The sequence below is a fragment of the Saccopteryx bilineata genome, chromosome 5 (genome assembly GCF_036850765.1).
Source record: "Saccopteryx bilineata isolate mSacBil1 chromosome 5, mSacBil1_pri_phased_curated, whole genome shotgun sequence".
NCBI classification, from domain to species: Eukaryota; Metazoa; Chordata; class Mammalia; order Chiroptera; family Emballonuridae; genus Saccopteryx; species Saccopteryx bilineata.
The window spans coordinates 56312035-56328391 of NC_089494.1; the positions used below are offsets into that span (position 1 = coordinate 56312035).

The following is a 16357-nucleotide window of genomic DNA, read 5'->3' on the forward strand; positions in this document are numbered from 1 at the left end:
CCTTGATAGCACCTTCTCCTGTAGTTTTTGCCCATCCCTTTAAAGTGATGCTAATCTTCAAATCTCTTGCACAGTGAAGAGAACATTGGTTTAGGTACCATTTTCCAATCCTTAACCTTAGGTAAACATCTCCACAGGTCCATAATTTTATATCTATAATTCCTGAAATCCAAGAAGATATGAAAATAAGAAGTTTTGTAATTCATCTTGATGGCAAAACTTGACTTGAGCTGATGTGAAGTTAATAACAGTCTTTATTTATCCTATCTAGGATGAACAAGCACAGGTTCTGCTACAGAAATGTTAATGTGCCTAATTATAAAGTGTAACCCCGACCCCACTAGAGGCATTATACAATTCATGTTATATGCAGAGTATTATCTTCCTAAAATTTGAAAGCATTTGAATTCTGAAATGCACCCGACAATGAGCGTTTTTAGATAGAGACTGAAGGCCTATCATCAGATATTATAGTTTCTTTTTAAACTTTTATTACTAAGGAGCTGCAAGTATGGAAATACTAAAAATAATTTAGACATACGATCTCTCATGGACTATTTTATAAGGCAAGAGAAGTACAGAGAAAGAAAAAGCGAAACAGAGCATTGGGCAATTGCTGAATCAGTGACACCCAATGCTGTTTCTCATAGTACATTCAAATGTTGTCCAAGGAGTTCATGAGGCACAAAATCAATGGAATTCAGGCAGCAAAAGTAGAAGTGCATTCTTCTATGATATGGGTACATACACACACACACACATGCATGCTTGTATGTGTGTTCATTCATGTATATCTCTAACTATCTCCAGGGAAGGGTGTCTGACCAGCAGCCTGTAAAGAGTCAACTCTACCCATGGGTGTGTCATGTTTAACCTTCTCCAAAATGCTGTGTTATATAAGTGCTCTGGATATTTCTTTTTTAAACACAAATATTTTGGGTTGTAGACACAACTAAATGTGGCACCTAAGAACTATTATATTATTAGAACTGTACACTCTTATGTACAAAAGATCCTCTATTGCAATGGTCCCAAACCACTGGACCATGGACTGGTCCCAGTCCGTGGGCCATTTGGTACTGGACCACAGAGAAAGAATAAATAATTTACACTATTTCTGTTTTATTTATATTTAACTCTGAACGATGTTTTATTTTTTAAAAATGGCCAGATTCCCTCTGTTACATCCATCTAAGACTCACTCTTGACGCTTGTCTCGGTCAAGTGATACATTTATCCGTCCCACCCTAAAGGCCCGTCTGTGAAAATATTTTCTGACATTAAACCAGTCTATGGCCCAAAAAGGTTGGGGACCACTGCTCTATTGGATCCTGACTTGTGCCTTTCGAGAGTTTTAATGAGAACCTAAAACTCATTTAAAGAAATCTGAATAGAACCTTAAATGTGTGCTTTATCAATACTGCCTACCAGGAATTCCTTCCAGTAATTTTTGTCATTTTTGGTAAGTATTTTGTGTCCTCCATGCTCTTCACTTCACATGTACACGTCGAAGTTTTTATATCTTGTGATCTATATCATTGCTGCTAGTTTCTGGGGTATAGCTAACTTTTTCCTTCCTTTAAGGCTGTGTCGATGGCTCTTGTATCTTATAGTACAGTAATGGAAGAAGGAGGAGGATGAAAGGAAAAGATATGAATTTGTGGTAGCTGGGGTAGGTAGGATGTATAGATTTAACTATAGATTTTTAAAACATAAGCAGTCAAAGACTGTGGTATTAAAAATACATCCTAACATGTATGTTTATTTTCTTCTTACACAGAATACATTTAAATTTTTATTGTTTAAGAAATTTGTTTTAGAGTAAAATTGATTGTATTTTACCCTGGTGCTAGCATAGCCCTGCACATTTTTTACTGTCATTATTATTTTAATTTGGAGACAGGCACATAGGGGTTAAAAGATATTTAAACTTGCTCTTTAATGGATATCTATGTCAAACATACGGTCCTTTTTTGTGTTATAATTGTAATAGCCTCTAGTGATTTTGTTTGTCTATAGAGAAGTTCCAGGAACCTACAGCTATTTTGATTTTTGCAGCTTTTATGATAAGTCCTTATAATATAGACTACTGATTTGTTCTCTGTATCCGGCTCATTGTTGAAAAGCCAGAGCTATTTTTAACATTTACACAATTTCAATAGATGAGTCTTCATTCCACAAGATTTGGTGCTAAATCTGTGGAGCCTTTCGTAATCATATCCTTTTTGTGGTTTGCTTGAATTTGATCACAGTGGCTGATTTCATGCATTGATAATGAAGGCTTAGGTTGCCTGTTTCTCGGCTTAAATCCACCTCAGACTTGTAGGTTGACAGTGCTTCTGGTTTCAGCACGCGTGGAGATATAGAATCGAAATTGCTCTGCTTTCTTTACAAATGATTCAGAGTGTGCCTGTCCTTCCCTAAAATGTTGCCAGCGTGTAAAGGATTTTCAATGAGCAGTGCAATAAGCCAGCATCTGGGAAGGTTTGGAGCTGCACTGATGTAGCGTGGTACTGTCACACAGATCATCAGGATTGGAGCCAAGTCTCGGTAGCACTGTGCATTACCCTGGTTACATACTGGAAGTTTGTTTGTCCAACTTGGTTGCTTTCGAAGGTGGTGAAAGCCCTGCCAGGATGTGGAGTGGACTTCCTAGCAGAGGTGAGCATTTTTATTCTGAAACTTGGACGCAGGGATCTGGGATGTCAGTAACAGATTCTTTTGTATGCTGTGTTGAATCCTTGGGAGTTATCAATTGTGTTTATCACGTCACGCTGACAGATCCGAAGGGGCAATGCTGAAGAGCAAAATATATGATGCTTTAATTTTATTGGGAAGTTAACTCCTTAAATGGGTGGGATAGCATTCTTCTCTTTCTGTGCTAGCTGTTTGCCAAGGACATCTTACCAGTAGGTGACTTCCTTTGTATTTTAAACATTCGGAACAAGTCAGTGATATTGTGCGATTTTGCTAGCATTACATTAAGTAGCTAATTATCAGTGTTATATGCTTCAGGTATATTAAAAAAGGGCTGGGTGGGAACTAAACGTACTTTGTAGATTCTTTCATGTGAAATGTATATAGGAGGAAACAAGTGATGTTTACAAGATAACTGAGAAAGTAAATCAAATGGATTACATACTGGATTTGATACCTTGTTAAGCTTGACATTATTAATAGTCAAAAATTATGATCTGTCGTGCACTGGACAACCTACAGTAATTGATTTCTAGAGATGGTATGTTGAAGGGGACGAGAAAATTCGCAGCGTTTCCTCCTAAAGCATGATTTAATCAGAAGTGATGTTTTAAATGTAGCAGATTTTATTATTTAAATATAAATAAAGTATTGACACTCAACTGGGAAGTTAAATTACTAGATTATCATGCCCAGAGAGGTCTGATATGGCATTATAAGTGTAGAGTATTTCAAAGCCAACTCTGTAAGGGCAAACTCAAAGTTAGCCTCTGAGTAGATGGAGTCCTATTGCTTAGGCTCTTCTACACTTTAATTCCTACATGATGAGAAGCTGTTTCTAAAGAAGAAAGGACTGTGAGAGTTACGATTCAAATAGCAGCTTGCTTATTAAGTGTCTGCTGTTTAGAATGTCAGGTCCGCAGAGAAATCTATTTTTATTTGATTTGAAACTGACAGGGCGCATGGGGTATGTATATATATATATATATGTGTGTGTGTGTATGTGTTTGTGTTTTTCCTGCTAAATTTATTTGAGGCAGCTGTTTTATAGCTTTCAGCTCTAAAGTTATAGAAAAGTGTCTATTTGTTTGACAGAAGATTCAAGAACCCCATTTCCTGCCAGTACATGTGAAGCTCGGCTAAGCAGATGCATCAGGAGCAAAGCATTTGTGTTTGCCAATCTGTCTCAGCAAGTCCCAGGGCCACTATCTTGCTAGAAGCCACCGTGTGCTTTTGAAAGCATGAAATTAGTTTTATACTGAGCACATGGTTTCCCATTTAGCAGCTCTTTTTATGGTAATGGTCAATTTATGGTTCACTGCCAGGATTTCGGTATTCTGTCAAAGCTGATAGCTTCTGCTAAGGTGTCTCTGTGAGATAAATTTTTGGAAGTGGAGATGGGGGGGGGTGCACCTAATTAGACCCTCTAGAAGAGACCCTTACCTTCAACCTAGTTCACTTTCTGAATGCGTGTCACTTCTCCAAATGTCTTTATGCTGTTTAATCCAGGACCTATTAATTTCAAGTTCCTAACATTTTCTACTTTGGAGCTTACTTGACGTGTAACATTAAAAGAGCTATATCCTGAGATGTAAAGTTGTTTGTTTAACTTTTTGCAACGTGTTTGTAGAAAAACACTCCATTAGTGTTGACCATATTGTGCAGTCTGTCTTTAGGCTTATCTGCTTGTTTTCTTAATACATCCTAGAAAAGTGTTGGAGAGAATGAAAGGCTTTTATATATTTTATAGTTGATATAAAGTACTCATACTTTATTATATATATATATGAGGAATAAGTTAGGAATAAAATTAAACAGTCTCAAGATACATTTAACATGTCGAAAAAAGAAATGTCTTTTATAAAACTGCATCATCTTGAAAAGTTAAACTTCTCAAATGCTAAAATTATATAGATATCGAAAATAGTTTTTGCTTCTATAGACTGATAATAGATGAAATGTATGTACTTGTAAATGTGGTAAGAATGATTTCCTGAGCCTTTTTCTTTCCATCAGAAAATAAATCTTGTGGAAAGTTTTATTGGTCATTTATTGGACATAATGCATTTTAAAATAGAGATCATCAAAATTAACTACCAGTAACATTTAATGAATTATTTATTCTTGTGTTTTTTCTTTGCATGTTGGTAATTGATATATATATATAGAGAGAGATAGATATATATCAGGTACATGGTGAAATGGTGCTTTTATACTATTTCATATGGCCTTGACAATGAAATTGAAAACACTTCTGAAATATGAATTTTGTGATATATTTTTTGGTGATATTTTTCTTATTAACCCATGGATCTTTGTCTCTAGGTTAGTGATTACACATGATTAAGGATTCACGATAAAGTATTATTTATTGAAATTCAGGATATAATATGTAGCATTATAATGAGAAGATTTTAGTTCTAGATGAAGCATAATTTTAAACAACTCATTTTTCTTCTGTTCTTTTAGAAATTTCATGTTACAAGAGGCATCATTAGATGGTCAGGGAGATTTTGTTTTAGATTTTGACTTAAAAATAAGTATCTTGTATTTTTTACTTCCCCAAAGCCCATGGAATAAATTGGGTTTATGGGTTGAGATTGAGAAGGTTAGAAGGGCAGGGAGATTTCTCTTTATATTTCCTGATGATATAATGTGTTTAGTAAATGAAACCTTTAAGAGGTTTTAGAATGTCATAATTCTCTTAGAATATTGAAACTTGTCATAGTATATACATAGATCAAAGAAAGTTTATTGGAGAAAGCAAGGAATGATTTAGCATTTCTGCCTGAAGTCTTAGCAGTGATATTTGTTTCACAAAATATAGGATTTAGAAAGTTATCACAAGGATGTGATATTCTCAGACATCTCAGTGATTTACCTGCATCTTTTCACTTTTATGTTAAGAGATAACAATCTGGAGTTTCCTTTAAGCAGATTTTAAAAATGATTAGTTATGAAATAGAGCAGATGTTGTAAACTCACTTTAGTTGAGAAACATGATTAAAATTAAAGTACTCTTCAAGTTCATTGAGCTTTCACAATGTTCAATATTAGTTAGATTATTTACATACTTAAAATTTTTTTTTTTTTTTACAGAGACAAGGAGAGAGTCAGAGAGAGGGATAGACAGGGACAGACAGACAGGAACGGAGAGATGAGAAGCATCAATCATTAGTTTTTCATTGCACATTATGACACCTTAGTTGTTCATTGACTGCTTTCTCATATGTGCCTTGACCGTGGGGCTACAGCAGACCGAGTAACCCCTTGCTCAAGCCAGGGTCCAAGCTGGTGACCTTATGCTCAAATCAGATGAGCCCACGCTCAAACTGGTGACCTCGGGATCTCGAACCTGGGTCCTCAGCATCCCAGTCCGACGCTCTATCCACTGCGCCATGGCCTGGTCAGGCTCTAATTTTTGTTTTGAGATATGTTGCTGTGGTAATGAATAATTTTAGTATAATTATGTCACATGCAATATTTGGTACATATTTTTACTAAAATTATTTATTAATTATACTTCATATTTGAATGGTGTACTGTATTCAGTATAGGACCCTACTTAGTTTCTAAATAAGGCAACTCTCCAATAATTGGCTAGCTAATTGGGTTTACCGTAGCCAAAATGAAGGTTTCACATTTCTTTAAAAGCAATCTGTTTCTACTGTTAAAGTTTATGCCTGGGAACTATAATGATAAGAAAGTTTTCTGCCTGACTGGTGGTGGCAAAGTGAATAGAGCATTGGTCTGGGATGCTGAGATCCCAGGTTCAAAACCTGGAGGTTGCCAGCTTGAGCATAGGATCATCCGGCTTGAGTGTAGGCTCTCAGTCTTGAGCATGAGGTTGCCGGCTTAATCATGGTGTCATTAACATGATCCCATGGTCGCTGGCTTGAGCCTATGGTTTCTGGTTTGAAGCCCAAGGTTGCTGGCTTAAACAAGGGGTCACTGGCTTAGCTGGAGCCCCCTGATCAAGGCACATATGAGAAAGCAACCAATGAACCACTAAAGTGCTGCAACTATGAGTTGATGTTCCTCACCTCTCTCCCTCCCTCCCTCCCTCCCTCCCTCCCTCCCTCCCTCCCTCCCTCCCTCCCTCCCTCTGCCTCTATCTCTCTCTTGCAAAAAAAATATTTAAAAAAGAAAAATAAAGGTAAAAAAATAGGAAAGTTTTTATTTGAAAAACTTAAAATGGTATAAAAAATAGATTTGGTGGAGCAGAAATCATGAGTAAGGATATGAAAGCTTCCAGTAAAGAGTGATAAAAAAACAACAACAAGGCATTACATAAAATAATAGCTGTGGTTCATTTCTAGTTGTTATCCCTTGCTAACTAGAACATTTTCAGGATTTTCCTCCCTTAAAAGGTGTGAGCTGCTCATAAATTGATTTTGTTTTGTTATAGTTAAGATGCCTAATGAGAGGTCCTTCTCTCAGTGACCCCCTTCACCCCTCCACCTGGACTTTATTTAAATGTTCATAATCCTTTCGATTTTAGGACTTCCACTTTTTAGGTTTTTCAGAGAGGCAGAGTAAACTTGTAAACTTGACTTAGAAGAAAATCTATAAGATACATGAATTATTCAGTGCACTATAGCTGAGTGAAATAGAAGAGATGTAATATCTATTGTGTGCCTACTGTGTGCCTCATAGGATATCAAAATATTCATAGGCAGGTTTTTATTGAATTTTTAACAATATAATATATCACTGTAATACCCATTGTACAGATGCTAAGCTATTTATCAAAAACACTGTTCCTAGCCCAGATTTACTCCAATTTTCATGTCACCATAACAGAACACAACATTCTATCTTGGCTGTGAATATCACTCAAACACATCTGGCAACCTCCCCACAGGAGAATAAGAAATAAGGCTCATTCATCTTCCTTTATCTCACCTAAGGCTGTATTGTAAAACCCTCTTTGCTCACTCAGCCTTCTGCATTACCTTTCTTCCCTCTTCCTGCTTCCTAATATCTCCCTCCTCTCCACTATTTTTATAAATATTACAAACAGGAGTAACTAGACATTAGTGTAAAATTTGTTTCTCAAAAAGATAAAAAATATGTAGACATAAACTTACATATATGGTAACAGAATTTTGTGTTAGGTGATCTTGCAGTTGATTAGTGAATAATGTAGAGATGTTTAGAGTAAATATATATATATATATTTTTTGTATTTTTTCTGAAGCTAGAAACGGGGAGAGACAGACAGACTCCCGCATGTGCCCAACCGGGATCCACCCGGCACGCCCACCAGAGGGAAACACTCTGCCCACCAGGGGGCGATGCTCTGCCCCTCCGGGGGCGTCACTCTGTTGTGACCAGAGTCACTCTAGCGCCTGGGGCAGAGGCCGAGGAGCCATCCCCAGCACCCGGGCCATCTTTGCTCCAGTGGAGCCTCACCTGCGGGAGGGAAAGAGAGAGACAGAGAGGAAGGAGAGGGGGAGGGGTGGAGAAGCAGATAGGCGCTTCTCCTGTGTGCCCTGGCCGGGAATCGAACCCGGGACTTCTGCACGCCAAGCCGATGCTCTACCACTGAGCCAACCGGCCAGGGCCAGAGTAAATTTTTTTTTTTTTTTTTTTGCATTTTTCTGAAGCTGGAAACAGGGAGAGACAGTCAGACAGACTCCCGCATGCACCCGACCGGGATCCACCCGGCACGCCCACCAGGGGGCGACGCTCTGCCCACCAGGGGGCGATGCTCTGCCCATCCTGGGCGTCGCCATGTTGCGACCCTCCTGGGTGTCGCCATGTTGCGACCAGAGCCACTCTAGCGCCTGGGGCAGAGGCCACAGAGCCATCCCCAGCGCCCGGGCCATCTTTGCTCCAATGGAGCCTTGGCTGCGGGAGGGGAAGAGAGAGACAGAGAGGAAGGCGCGGCGGAGGGGTGGAGAAGCAAATGGGCGCTTCTCCTATGTGCCCTGGCCGGGAATCGAACCTGGGTCCTCCGCACGCTAGGCCGACGCTCTACCGCTGAGCCAACCGGCCAGGGCCCAGAGTAAATATTTTTAAGCTAACCTTTTTGTACCCAGTCTAAAATGCCACCTCAGTTCTCTCTCCATCAGTTATACGACGTGTGAAACCAGGAAAACTCTTTGGAGCCCAGATTGATCAGTGGATTGTGAGAGCACTTAACCCAAGCTTTGACGGTGGATTAACTCGACCAGCCCAGTAAAGAAGTATTCAGTAAACCCTATTTTCTTTTCAATTAAATAGTACCCTCATTGAGCTAGGTCATTTCTCAATACCTGTTGTTCTAATAGGACAAAAATTTAATTTACTTTCATTTTTTTGTGACTATTAACAGTATAGTGCTATTTCAGTATGATTATTTTGGATCTCAAAAAATATTATTTTTTATCTCCCCTCAAGAGATACTAGAAAACAAAAATTAAATCTGTTCTACTTTTGTCTAGTCAAATGTCACTGTGTTAAGCATTACTTCTTCCAATTGTTTAAAATGATATCGGTGACCTTTTCTGGAATTTTTACTGTGTTCTTTGGGAAAAAATTCTGATTCTTTTTTACCTTAAATATCATTCTATTCTAGTCTCCATGTCAGCACCAGTGTCCTCCTACTTACATCAGTCCTATTTGGCTGTGTGGTCAGTTTGTTATGGTGAAATACCAATGCGAATTCACAATTTAAATTTCAATCACAAATTTTTTTCAAAAACATTTTATTTTCTTTGCAATTGTCCTCAAATATTTAGAAAAGGTACTGATGAGTAAGATAAAGTTGCTAGTAGTTTGAGAGATTCTACTTTTTAATTTCCTATAAGGTGAAATTGCTCGATAACTCTATTTTCTTGGCAAATGGCAATTTAATAATAAATAGAAGCCTCCCACAAGGAACGCCTATTCTTTCAGAGAGAGGATTTCTATCTTCTGATTTTGTCCAGGGAGATTGCCATACCACTGGGGCATGGAGCTAAATATCTTTTTGCTCACATTTTAGAATGGTGTGTATTTCACGGGAAGTTCTACAGAAATTCTATTGTTTTTTTTTCTGATTCACTCTTTGGTAGTGCTGGGTTTTTATAGAAGAAGATGGAGGGAATGACTTTACCTCTCATAACCTTTTGTTTCTTCCAGAGAATTGAAGTGGTAGTTTTGAGGAGTACTAGAAAGGGGAGCCTGAATTTTGATAAAATACCCAGATATTCAGGAGTAAGCACATTCATAAATGAATATACAGGGACTTCTTTTTCTGGCATATTTTTGCATTTTATATATTTTTTATTGCTGCATAATGCTGTATTCATGATAGATTAGTTATCTCTTGCTTACCTGGAGCTTGTGAATTCGGTGTGGTTTTGATACACAATTGTTATGTATATTAGGGGAACAAACAGTGGATGTCACTCTGTGTTCACAATAGTTAGAAATCCTATAAAGTGTGAATCATACTTTAATTGGAGTAAGGAGAGAATGGGGATGACTTGGAAATGATCTCTGACCCTTATTTCTTGCTTCAGTTACAACTGATTTAATTGGTATCAGATCCCGATCAGTAAATTTAGTCATTGTCCTTCTTTAAGCGAGTGAATGCAATACTTAAGAGTATAATAGGGATTAGTATTAACAACACTGACAACTGGAGCTTACCTGGAGTTTGGGAGAAGTGCAGAGAGCTTTAGGTACCTTCATTTGAGAGTGACTACCATGGCCAAGGTGCACTTAGTACTATGCCAAGAAGAGAACATTTATTGTATTATAACATTTGAATAATAGTTTTTCAATAAAGCTTTCAGGTATAATTAAGATCAGTGAATGGGGTCTTGGACAGCTGCTCAGTGGATAGAGCATTGGCCCCACAATGGACATCCTGGTCAGGACACACAGGAGAAGCGACCATCTGCTTCTCCCCTGTTCTCTCTCCCTCTTCTCTCCTTTTTCCCCTCCCAAAGCCAGTGGCTCTATTGGTTCAAGTGTGGCCCCAAGGCATTGAGGATAGCTCTGTTAGAGAACAGCAGCCTCAGGTGCTAAAAATAGCTCGGTACTTGAGCATCAGCCGCAGATGGGGTTACTAGTGGATCCTGGCCAGGGCACATGCAGGATTCTGCCTCACTGTCTTCCCTTCTTGCACCTAACTAAAAGAAAAAAAGAAATATTAGTAGATAGGCTTTTCACAAACAAAGATTGTCACTTGCTACATAGAACTTCCCAAAAGAGCTGTTTGAATATGAAGAGAGTACTTTTTGGACATAGTGTATGTCCCTTATTGATGGTTTTGAGGTAGAAGACAGAATACGACTTAGGTATGTGACAAAGCAGGCTAAAGCTTAGATTGATGGTTAAAGTAGATGGTGTTTCTACTTCAGATACTGTAATTATATGATATGAACTTATTAATAAGGTAAAAAACAGGACCATTTGTTCATTACATTAGTTCTGCATCTAGGAGAAGCTGCAGAGCACAGTGACTGTGGGAGGACTTTCTGTGAGGTTTGAAGCACAGCTCCACCACTACTTAGTTGCATGACTGTGGGTAAATTACTTCACATTCTAAGTCTCAGCTTCCTCGTCTGTAAAACAACAATAATTCACTGCATAGATTTGTTCTCAAGATTAAGTTTGAGTAGTGCATACAAAGTTCTTCGTGTGGCAAGTTGAGGGAAAATGGAAGGTTATGATGTAATCAAAAGTTACAGTAAAAACTCTGAAGTTGCCAATGATGACTTTATGCTTTGGTGTGTGCTAAGTACTGAATAAATGTAGTTTATTATTCTTTAGAAGTTATTCTTTTTTTATATAGTAGCTGTCTTCTAGTAAAAAATCAGGGTCTGAGAGATAAAACCTAAAGCAGGTAAATATTAGTGGGAGATATGGGCTTTCCCCGTAATATAATTTACTACAGTACTTTCAACATACCTCATACTTTAGGGTAAGTATGATATAACAAGTTAAATAGTTAATAAGAATCACTATATGTTAAAAATTTAATAGTTCAATGAATTACAGAAGGAGGAAGGGCCGAAGATGAAAGTTTGTGCTTCGATTCTGTTAAATTAAAAGAAGAGCTAAAAATCGGCAAAATAAATAGAAATGCTATGATTTATCTTTTAGATAAGGCCATAAGTCCCCAAAACAAATAGCAAACAAGATGGTTTTATATATTATTCTGCATATATAAATTATTTGAATTAAATACAGATAAGTATGGATGACTCAGTTAAAATAACTTTCACCTGATCAGATACTTTAGCTATTAGCTATAATTGCTATAATCATACTTCTTTCTGAACAAGTATTGTATTTATGTTTCTTGTCATATTTGCATACTTTATAAAATACAAAAGTAAATTAAATGAGTAAGGTATATTTTAGGAACAATCTCTTTACCCAGAGTTAACGATTTCTACATCTAAACAGTATACAATGTATGTCCCATTATTGTACTTATCACAGTACATACTTATTATTCTTAATTTGTATTTATCTTCTACTAGACTGCCTTGAGGATGGGAACAGTGTCATAATTCTTTTATATACATAATTCTCAATACAACCCTTGGCATATGGTAAATAATATGCTTGAAACATTGACTATAGGAAAGTACACTTGAATATAGTATCAGGCACTTTATATAAGATCTGTCAACACTTGCATAGAACTTGAATTATTTGATATTATTGTACACAAAAGTATTTATTCTTTAATACTACAGTGAGACACTTTTTTTCTTACCTATCAAATGGGCAGGATCGAACTTTACGATAACTCATAAGGTTAGCATGTGTGGGCACAAGGGCACTCTCATACATTGGTGGGTGGTGTGTCACTTGGTTCATGTATTTGCTAGGCAATGTGGCAATAATGATCAAAACCTAAAGTATGCGTTATTTTTTGACCCAGCAATTTTAGTACCCCAGATTTAGTCAACAGATATATTTCAATACTTGCATATGTATGCTAACATACACAGACAATACAATTTCTTTCATGTGTCTATATACAAATATATACAAGATTTCACTGTAACATTATTTTTGGTAGGAAATATAAACAAAAATACCCAGCAATAGATGATGGTAATAATTATGGTTCATTCATGTTGTGTGATACTGGTTTAACCTGTTCGGGCTGCTATGACAAAATACATACCACAGACTGAGTAGCTTATAAAAAACAAATTTATTTCTTACAGTTTTGGAAGTCAGGGAGCAGGGTGCCGGCATGGTGAGGTAAGGGCCTTCTTCTAGGTCACAGACTTCTCATCGTATCCTCATGTTGCCGCAGGAACAAGTAGTTTCTGTGAGGGCTCTTTTATAAGAACATGAATCCTGAGGATTCTATCTTCATGACCTAAGCACTTCCCAAACGTTCTACCTCCTAATACCATCACGTCAGGCGTTAGGATTTCAATATGTGAATTTGGGGGATACACAAACATTCAAACCATAGCAGATATTATACAGTAACTTAAAATAATAGAGTACATCTATGAGAATTGATAGGGAATAATGTACAAGATATAAGTAAAGCAATATGCAGAACAAAGTATGATATATATTGTTTGTGTAAAAGTTATATTTGTGTTTGTGTTCACATGTGATTATACATATATATATACATACAGAGAGAGAGGGAGAAGGGGGATGGGACGAATAGAAAGAGAAAAGGGATGTATGAATTTCATAGTGGGGCTGGGGACTGAGTTCAATGTTATATTCTCTTTTGTATTGTTTGAAGTAGACTTTATCTTTTTCAATGATGTCTGCTTTTACTGGCCTCCTGCCTTCCATGAGGTACCACACTTTTGTTGCCTTCATGCCTCAAAATGTTGATGTTGACCTCAGACACCACTTTGCCGTCCACATCCTGCAGGTGGTGGTGTTTTGGAGGGATTGCATGGAGTTGCTGTTGCCCAGGGCTTCACCAAGATCAAAGAACTTCCCTTCTTCCAGCAGGTGGCGGTAGGTGCTGATCTCAGCCTCCTGCTTGACTTGGATGTTAAGCAGATCCTCCTACTCCTGGGCATGGAGCTCCCTCTGCCTGGTGCTGGGCCAGCTCTGATTCCAAACTAGACTCCATGAGAAATCTGAAGGCCAATTTGGAAAACACCCTGCAGTAGACATTCATTTAACTATTATACCCTTTTGTTTTGAATTTTAAAAACCATATACATGATTAACTTTTGAGAGGAACATATATTCATATAAAAATAAAATTAAAGATACAAGAAATAGTGGGAAAATGGTAGGAATGTGATAGGATCAAGTGTTATCACAGTAAAAGCTCATAGGGTTACCAGATGATGACTGCATGGTGTGTAGCCACAGCCAACAGGTGAGAAAAATGGAAAGCATAAGCCATTCCACCAGGTAACTGGATGATGTTCTTGGCCTGTTGCCCTTTGTTCTCCCAAGAGTCTGCTCTTTATAAGTTCAAGGTGAAAAGCTGGTGTTTAGTCAAGTCCTGAGCAGGTGTTGCATTGACCTTTTATAGCTGTTCCCAGTGTCCAGCCTTAGCTGACCTGATGGTATATGTTTTTCTTCCCAGAACTTACTGGAAATATATTCCTCGGGCATCTGTGATTATACAAAGTCACTTGAGTGTTCCTCCCATAAAGTACTTCCAGTTGTCCTAGTCTTGAATGTCCATGTAAAAACACCAGGGCCTTAAGGGACTTCAGCTTTGTGAAAGACAACTTTCAAAGTACCTCAATACAAGTCACATTCCCATATGAAGAGGAAAAAGAAGAAAGACCAAAAGCATGCTAAAATAATAGTAAGCATGCCTTAATTCCACAAACATGACAGTGTTCAGTGTAGCACTGAGCTCACTATTGTGCAGTGGATTTGTTTTTTAATTCATACACTTAGTTCTCTGTTTGAGAAACTCATAACCCTTGGATATCTTATTTTGGGGATTGTAATACACAGTTGTGATGAAATGGTTGATGTTTTATCATGAATTCCTTTCCTTCTGGGGATATAGTGCTGAGATTGAATGTTAATTTAACTCATTCTTTTTGTTTAATAACCTCAAAATCCCAGCTGAGCTGAAATGGGAGTGATTTTATCTCATAATTCAATGTCGGCTTGCAGAAATGTGGCATGAAGGACTTGATTAATATTGTGATCAGCTGACTATTGATTAACTAGACCAGTCTCTTTACTGGCCTAAATTGATTATACTGCTGCTCTTTAAAATATGTTGTTGTTTGCAATTGACAACACTATTGGATTTTTTCCCAGAGCCATACATGTATCTCTTTCTCTATTATGATAAACTACATAATTGCTGATCATATGCATTTCTGCATTGCCTACTAGATTAAGTTTTTGTTTGTGAACCCATATGGAGCCAACTAGATGACAGGAAAGCCATGATATTTTTTTTCCCCCCATGATATTAGTTTCATTAGCACCATGTTCCTATTGGCTAAGCTCACTGGACACCATCACTGTTGATCAAATGCTAACATTCTATTAATTGTCATCTTTCTCTGCCTTATAACAATGACAGCAGAAAAGATGCCTTATGCACTTGCTATGTTAGATAGTTTTATTAAGTTCAAAGTGTCCAAGAATCAGTACAGGCATTATAACACCCAAACTACAAAGGATGAATGAGAAAGAGGGAGAGGGAGAGGAGAGATCCTAATCCAAATAAGTTTCTTTCCTTTGATAGGTATTATATCTTTGTATAAAGATTATTGCCAAGTGGAGGTCTGGTTGTGGTAGGACTGGAGGGTAGGGTGGCTGTGAAGAAATACCGGGAGACAGCGTTTTAGCAAAGCAGGCAAGCTAGTTGCAGAGGGTCTGTGTGCAAGTCTCTGGGGCATTCCAAGTCCCAGTTGCACCTTAGAATTAGTGGAGAACTTTTAAATAATCCCAATGCCCAGACTCTGCCCTGATCAATTAAATCAGAACCACTGGCATGGTTGTTTTTAAGATTAGCTCTTCAGTTCTAAAGCTACCTTGGAGAGTCATTGATGAAAGGGTTTGTGCTCTACTGTGCAGGCAGTGCAGAGCCTTTGAAAGAAACATCACGAAGGAGTTTATAGTGAAGGCACTGTTAAGAGTGACGTAAAAGAGCATAGTGGCAAAGAGTTTGTGATTTGACATCAGTCAGCACCAAGTTCAAATCTTGGCCCAAACTCTTATTAGATGTGTGAGAAAGTTCTCTACCTCTCTACACTCAATTTTTGCATCCTTAAAATGTACCTCATTATGTAGGAGTGATGATGCTTAACCTGGTAATTGTGAAAAAAATAAAAGCAGAGGTATACCTTTCTAACTAAGTTTGCAGTCTTGGCTACCTTTTTTGTACAAAATTTAAGCGATACTAGCCAGAACTGAACATTCTAGCTTAAAAATTAGGTATGCATATTTTGCTTGCATTTTGGTTTGCTTAATGCATATTTCTGAAATTTTAATTCATTTAAATTACTGTTTCCATGATGAAGTCTGAGTTACATATCTACAGTAAAAAGAAAAAATGTCCCAGTAGACCAGGTTTACAAAGTTGACAACTTTTAGTGCCTTAAGACATTCTGGTCATTGTGGAAAACCAGTGCATGGAAGAAAGGGTTCTTTCAAACTTAATTACACTTTTGATTTTATGCTTCTTTATCATGCTGCCATCTTCTTTTTGCAGCTTAAGACTTTTTCTGTTACTTCACACTACACCTCCTGT

The 16357-nt window shown here is 37.5% G+C and overlaps 1 protein-coding gene across 4 annotated transcripts in view; it reads left to right on the top strand.

Moving 5' to 3' along the window:
* Positions 1 to 16357, top strand: part of ZNF385B (zinc finger protein 385B) — a 452357-nt gene that overhangs the window by 149811 nt on the left and 286189 nt on the right. Inside the window, exon 1 of one of the 4 annotated variants that reach the window (XM_066233196.1) lies at positions 2640 to 2661. The exons of the other annotated variants lie outside the window; for them this stretch is intronic. The gene's annotated coding sequence lies outside the window, so the exon portion shown is untranslated. Of the gene's footprint in view, positions 1 to 2639; positions 2662 to 16357 lie in introns of those variants that run through there. 4 annotated transcript variants of the gene reach the window in all.